Source organism: Alexandromys fortis, unplaced genomic scaffold (assembly GCF_014885135.2).
Source record: "Alexandromys fortis isolate MF-2015 unplaced genomic scaffold, M_Fortis_MF-2015_v1.1 scaffold_463, whole genome shotgun sequence".
Classification (NCBI taxonomy): domain Eukaryota; kingdom Metazoa; phylum Chordata; class Mammalia; order Rodentia; family Cricetidae; genus Alexandromys; species Alexandromys fortis.
In genome coordinates, this window is record NW_026068407.1 from 104,161 (window position 1) to 111,810 (window position 7,650).

The window sequence follows — 7,650 nt, forward strand, 5'->3', positions numbered from 1 at the left end:
TTCTGCCTCTCCCTCTTCATCGTCCATATCAGGAACCAAATAGTACTGCAAGGGGTTTGGCCAAATGTCGTCTTTGATGACCTCTCCTAACTCATCTGCACCTGCATCAGAGTGGTCAGTAAACCAGGTAAAGAAGCTCTCTGGCTCTTTGTGTTGTCTCTTCCTGCTGGCCTTATTCTGTGTTTGACTCGAGCGTTTTGTCAAATCCTTTCCAGATTTCCATTTGATTTCAGTGGATTTTGAGGATGGGTCACCACTCTCATTCAGATGAAATTCTTTGGAGAGAACTTTATTTTCGAAGTAGGGATTTTCATCAAAATAAAAATCTATTCTGTAACCTGATTTAATGTCTTCAAATTCTATTACTTCAACTCTTTTTAAATAATGCAGAGCCTCTTCGTCTTCCTCCCCAAGCAGTGCAGACACTTGTGGATAGTTGACAAATGTGGTTACCCAAAAATTTGGGATTTTAGCGATCAATTCTGACCTCTTCTGAAAAAAACGGTTGGTGGAGTTTGCTATATTTTTGTTCTACTTTTAGTATTTCCTCACTTGCCTGTTCATTAAGTCTGTCTATTTCATTTTGTACTTCATCAATGTGTTCAATTGCTTCTTGCTGTTCTTTTTCTCCCTTTGGCAGGCCGGGAGAGGCAGCCTTGTCCTCCAGTTTCGGGGACGGAGCCGATTTGGGTTTCTTGGACTGAGGCAGAAACGCAGATTTCCGTTTCGGGACCATGACACGAGGGAAGTGGCTAGAGGCCAGAGGCCAGAGGCCAGATGTAGAGAGCAGGAAGAAACTCGCAGGAACTCGACAGGCAATATTTTATCATGGAGTGTAGCTCCTAATAGTATTCCATGCTCAAAATGGATTGTCCCACACTGTGTATATATGAGCAGCATTAATCAAACTCAGTGGGCTATTTTAGAAAAGCATTAAAGTAGGAAGGGGAAGGGAGGAAATCCAGCAGGAGTTTGAAGGGCTAGAAGGGGGGTTGGATATTATTAGGGCTCATTGCACCATCCTTCCAAACTAAAGGTAGAATTAACAACTTCACTCTGTGAGATAAAATGTAAAAGAGCCTTAATCCTAGCCCTGAGGGGCCATGTCTTAGAGTTTCTTGGCTGTGAAGTGACACCATGACCATAGCAACTCTTATAAAGGAAACACATTTACTTGGGTGGCTTACATTTTCATGGTGCAATATGGTGGTTTGCAGGCAGACATGGCGTTGGAGAAGTATCCGGGAGTCCTATATTTTGACCTGCCTGCAGCAGGAAGTGGTCTGAGACACTGGATATGGTTTGAGCATATACGAGACCTCAACACAATGACATACTTTCTCTAAAAAAGCCATTTCTACTCCAACAAAGCCACGCTCCTAATAATGCCATTCCCTTTGGGTGCCATTTTCTTTTTAACCACCACAGGCAGCTCATGAGACAAGTGCCAGAAGAGCTCTGGAGAGGAGCCCCGTGCCAGTGGGCTGTAGCTGTCCTGTGATGTTCACTTACTAAGTCCTAGCAATGAAAAGCACTGTGCTCTCCCTCTCCTCAGTGAAGCCCACTGGTCCCCCAGCAGAACTTCTGGGCCTCAGCCACACACTCCAGTGGCACTCCTGGGAGCTGCCTTCATGGCAGGCACTGTGCCTGTCCCTCCTGTACGTCTGTATGCTTTACCCACAATAGGTATCTCTCAGTCTTTAAATGTTGTCTGTTCTGCACATGCATGCTACATGGAAGGCTCTCCCTCCCCATCTGAAGAATGCAGGGGCTTTGCCAGTTGGTTCTGACTCCACCTCATGGTTCAGGAGTCTTACAAACATGAAACAGAAAGCAACGCCCCAAGCCCCAATAACCCTCCCATATTTATCTAGTTAATTCTTCTTAGAGGTCCCTGGAATGAGAACATATGGAGAACATATTTGGGGGGAGAAAGCATGGTGCACATCAGGAAAAAAAAAGAAAAAGAAAAGTGAGGCATAGGGATCTGAAAAGGGAGGGTGGAATGGGGAAAGAAGTCTGTGAAAGAAGGGAAATTCCACTGGGGACATCCATTCATGAGTCTCTCTTGGCCCAGGGGTGGCCTCAACTGGACAAAGAGTCCAGAAGAAGCTCAAAGTGGTGGATCAGAGCACTCAGAGGAAGAATGACTCAACCAAGAATTGGAAGATGGTGACCAGGATTCAGAAAGCAAGGACTGGACATGCTCAGATATCCAAAGCACAGGGTAAGGCTACAGTGGGACCTGCCATTGGAAAGGTTCAGGATGGCAGGATCTCTTAGAGCTGGCACAGGGGTGGGGGGATTCATGGATTAAATATTAGGAGAGAGAAAGAATGTGAATTGGGGCAAGGAGAGGAAATGGTCTGCTGTGGCTGAGGAGTTTTTGGTAAAGGAACATAGCCACAGGTCATAAGGTCATAGACATATGTCATCTCTGCTGAGACCTAAGGCAGAGAGAGGGTCTCCACCCATTAGATATTTTAACCTTAAGGATAACTAAGAACTTCCAAAGGTCTGTGTCTATGTTTATATCTACCTACTTGTACATTATTCATAGCTAAAACCAATAATTGTAAAAACTTTACTTAAAGGGAAATGAGTTGTTTGGTCATATAACTATATAAAAATGTATTTCTGAGCCAGGTATTGGTGACACCTACCTTTAATCCTCACACTTGGGGAAGTAGAGGTGGAGAAATCTCTGAGTTCGAGGCCAGCCTGGTCTATAGAACTAGTTTCAGGACAGAAACCCTGTCTGGAAAAAACAAAAACAAAACCCAACAACCACAAAGTATTTCTGAAGCAAAAAAAAAAAAAAATAGAAGATTGGTGTCAATCTATGTTCCTGCAGGCCTCGGTAATGCCGGGCTGCATGAGAGACAGGTAGAGTCTTAGAGTTAGTCCTGAATTCACACAGTTATGAGTGGCTATGGCTGAGGACAGGAGGAAAATCTAGCTTCACAGAGCCGTGCAGTTGAAAGAGTAGGATATTCTAATAGTCTCTTAGGGTATCTGTGGGCATTCATGCCTAACACTACATAAACAACCAGCCGGTGGTAGTTTCTTAAAGACTGAATTTATTTTTTAATTATGAGAGTGGAGGATATATGCGCATGCACACAAGCACATGTAAAGGCCAGAGCCACCAGATGCCCTGGAACTAGAGCTGCAAAGGGTGGTGATCCACACAGCACAGATGGGTGCTGGCAATAGAACTCCAGGCCTCCATACAGGCCATAGCCTAGCCACCCCAGAGCAGTTGCTCTTAGTGGTTAGCAATGAGGTAGACTTTGACTCCAATTTCTAGTGCTGTGGTTCTATTATAATAAAATATGTTATCCCAGTTGAGTGTGGCAGCCCAAGCCTTTAATCCCAGTGCTTGGTCTTGCAGATGACATGGCCCCTGGAAACACTGTAGCTTTCCTTTGTGGCTCTTTCAGAGCTGTGGTTGGCTGTCTATATACCTCCTGTTTACTGTGAGAGTAGCACATGAGGTCACAGAGCAGATTGGCCTTGCTTTCTGCTCTTCTGTGCTTATGTTTAAACAATTAACAAATCAGAACACAAGGGAGTATAGGGAGTATAGGCACTAGGATGCTTATACCTGGGTCTATGCTGCCCTCTGCTCGAAATCCTTGTACTTGGCAGTCTGGGTTATTCCTCTGGGTCCTTATGCAGAGGCCTGGATGAGACCAAGTACTTGCCCTTCATGTTGTCTTTTAATCGTCATGATTGGACTCAGTTAAAAGGTAAAACACTTAAATGAACTAAAAATCCACCCATGTGCTTCTGAAGCCTTTGTTCTTTACAATGAAAAAGCACAGAGAACAACCCCAAATGCCTCTTCATATTTTTTATGAAACACTTGAGGAAGCAGGATCCCAGGCCCGTGCTGACCACTCTCCCTCAGCTTAGCTTCTGCCCTAGGCTGCAACTTCTGAGTTGGCGTGGGTTCTTGTGCTATTAGGAGTACTACTGAGCCATTTTGGCTTTTTAAAAATAGTATTTTTATTTACTCTTTTAAGATGTCATCATGTATAAAATGTGCTTTGATCTTGCCCATCTTCTATTTGCCTCTACAACTTTCCCCACTTCCAGTCCCACACACCCCTCTCCCATCTTCCTATACAGAGTTCAGTTAATGCTGGGTGTGGGGCCAGTCACTGGAGCATGGGCAACCTACTGGTAGCCACACACCCCGCATCACTTGCCAGCTGCTCTTGCTAAGGCATGCTGGGTGATACATCTATATCCCAAGGTAGGAACTCACACACTTTAATTGTTGTGCAGACTTATTACCTCAGAGCCTCAGCCCCATCTGTTTAATGGGCTATCCTTGCCTTCACCTTGGGAGGATGAAGGATGTGATTCTTTATCTTCTTGCTCTGCCTGTGACTTCTGCAGCCACCCCACCTCCCATCCCTCACCCTCACTGTTAGGTACTTTCTCTTAGCCGAACCTATCCAACCAAAATGTATTCCCAATCAGACCAAATTAAAGATGCCCACGTTTAATGGAGTGTTCTATGGTGGCCCCAGGAATGCATGGAGAAGGGAAGAGACAGTAGGGGATAGGCCCTCTCCTCACCCATGGGACCCGCGAATGTTAAGTATTTTCTCTTAGATGAACCTCTTTGCTGACTCAAATAATCCCAATCAGACTAAATAAAACAAAATTAAAAGATCACCTGGTTAAACACAGTGCTCCCAGGTGGCCCCAGAAAAGCATGGAGAGGGGAACAGAGGGAAGGGGAGACCACACAAATCCTCAAGGACATGTGTTCATTCTCTGGGGGGGGGGGCATTAAATAGGCTGTGGGAGTGGTTTCGACCTTCCCTGGGGAGGGGTCTCCATTTGACAGGCTTTCTCAGGGGTGGAGTTTGGACTAAGGCAACTCCCAGGGGAGGGAACTTGTGCCAGGAGCTGGGGTGAAGCCCCCAGGCAAACAATCCAGACTTTTTATACAAAGGGGTATTAGGGAGCTGAGGTGATGCTACTGACCAAACACTCACCTTGGACCACAGGTCAGAAAGTATGCATAACTTCTCTGGGTATGTCATCTTCTCAGGTGTAACCATTATCTTGTGTTTTTCCTTGTGTTCTGGAAGTATTCAAAAGCTGGTCTTGGGGTCACTAATTGTTTTTTCCCCTTTCCACTGCTCCACTTCCCTGTCAGACTTCCTCCATAGAAATTCTTTACTTCAGGAAGTGTTTTTTTGTTTTTTTGTTTTTTTGTTTGTTTGTTTGTTTGTTTGTTTTTTCGAGATAGGGTTTCTCTGTGTCTTTGGAGCCTGTCCTGGAACTATCTCTGTAGACCAGGCTGGTCTCGAACTCACAGAGATCTGCCTGCCTGAGCCTCCCGAGTGCTGGGATTAAAGGCGTGTGCCACCATCGCCTGGCCAGGAAGTGGTTTTTATCTTTAGTCACTGCAGTCTCCTGGTTGTTTGCTCACACTAAGGAGGGTCTTAACCACCTACTGCAGCTCCTTTCGAATGGAGCTGGCAGATGCTGAAGAGTCCCTGAAAGGCCTTCCCTCAGGTTTCATCATTAAAGGCCTTTGGCTGAAATAGGCAAATGTGGTTAAGCCAAACTCAGCACCACTGAGAATTCACCAGAAAACTACCCTTAGGGGTAGAGTACGTGGCTTTAGATGTCCTTGCAACTAAAGGCTCATCACATTCTAGGTACAAGGGGTACCTGCCATGGGTTAGAGAGAGAGGAAGAGCGATGCTTGTGGCCTGACCCTGAATGGTAGCTTGCTCCTTGTAGCACCCTAAACCGCTACACTGCCCCTTCAACTATTGCAAGCATGTTCAGGACATCTGTCTTCTTTAGAGCTATATTACTACAGGGAATTAGCAAAGATGTTTCCATGGAGACAGAGAACCTTGAAAGATCCCCACACTGGGATGATATGCAAAGCTCCTCTCCCAGGGTTTATAATAGTAATTCAGGGTTACCTGTAGCTCTGCTTCTCACTCACTTTAGGATCTGACAGATGCAAATCCCCCACTCAAACTGCATAACAAACACCATTGCAATCTCAGTGGGCTTCCTAGGAAACTGCAAAGCCAAGATTCTGCCTCTGACCAGGTCTGCCTCTGGCTCAGGATTCTCATCCACTCTACCATGTTTGAGAGGAGCCTGGAGACAGATGGGGGTGTGTAACAGGTCACTTAACACCCTTATCCACTAGCCAGCCTGGCTCCTCCTAAACTTAACATCCTTTGAGGCTCTTTGGGATAATCCATCCCCTAGTTACCAGGGGCCCCTCCTCCCACAGTGTGACTCTCTCCATGTTTCTGAAATAATTAATGATTCTATTTCTTCTTACCTTTTTCCACCTTTCCCCCTGTTCTTCCCTCGTACCTCATATATTTCTTCCTTCTCTTCCCTCTGTTCTTCCTTTCCTTCTTCTGTCTGAATCAAACCTTCCTGACATTTTTTCTTGACTCTTTGAAATTACCTTCTCTTTCTTCCTCTTCACTCAACCCTACCCTTTTCTTTTCCCTTACCTTCTTTGCACTCTTTCCTTTTCATGACTTCACCCTTCTTTTTCCTTCTCTTCTCTCTTCTCTGCTTCCCCTTGTTCCATATTTCCTTTGCCCTACTGCTCCCTTCACTCTTCATCCCTCTTAACTATTCGTCCCTCTTCTCCCCTTTCCTCTTCCTCTTCTATCTTCCCCTCTTCTTCCTTCCTGTACCCATGCATATACTTAGTCTTCCTTCTCTTCATTCACTCTTTTGTCATTTAGCTTCTTTTCCCTTTTCCTTTATATTCTCTCTTTCCTCATCTTCTTTATTCCCTCATCTTGTCCACCCTTCCTTCCTCTTATCTGCTACCTCATCTTTTCCTTCTTCACTACTATCTCACCTTCCCTAATCCACAGGCTTCCTTCTTCCTTCCTCCTTCCCTCTTATTTACTTCCCTTCCTCCATCTTATTCTCCTTCTTTCTTCCCCATTGCCCTGCTTCCACCCTCACCACCACTGCCTTTTTTCCCACTTTCCATTTTCCCTCCTTTCTTCTCCCTTCATTTCTCTCTCCCCTCCCTCTTTCTCATCAATCTGCTTCCCTTTTTATTGAGCTCTACATTTTTCTCTGCTCCCCTCCCTTCCACTTCCCTCCCATCTTCAACCCTCCACCAAACTCCCCATGCTCCCAATTTACTCAGGAGATCTTGTTGTTTTCTAATTTCTACTTCTCATGCAGATTGGATATATGTATGTCTCTCTTGGTGTCCTCATTTTTGTCTAAGTTCTCTGGGATTGTGATTTGTGGGTTGGTTTTCTTTGCTTTATATTTAAAAACCATTTTTGAGTGAGTACATATGATAATTGTATTTCTTTTATTTTTAGTGACTAAATCTTTTTTTTTTATTTAGAAAAGGAAAAAAAGTTTCCGCCTCCTCCCAGCCTCCCATTTCTCTCCCCCTCCCCCTACCCTTCTTCCCCTCCCCCACTCCTCTCCCCCTCCCTCTCCAGTCCAAAGAGTAGTCAGGGTTCCCTGCCCTATGGAAATTCCAAGGTCCTCCCCCCTCCGTCCATGTCTAGGAAGGTGAACATCCAAACTGGCTAGGCTCCCACAAAGCCAGAACATGAAGAAGGATCAAAACCCCTTGCCATTGTCCTTGGTTTCTCATCAGCC

The 7,650-nt window shown here is 45.2% G+C and overlaps 1 pseudogene; it reads right to left on the reverse strand.

Moving 5' to 3' along the window:
* LOC126495614 (protein SET-like) overlaps positions 1 to 736 on the reverse strand; it is a 2,138-nt pseudogene extending 1,402 nt beyond the window's left edge.
* Positions 737 to 7,650: the final 6,914 nt, after the last annotated feature.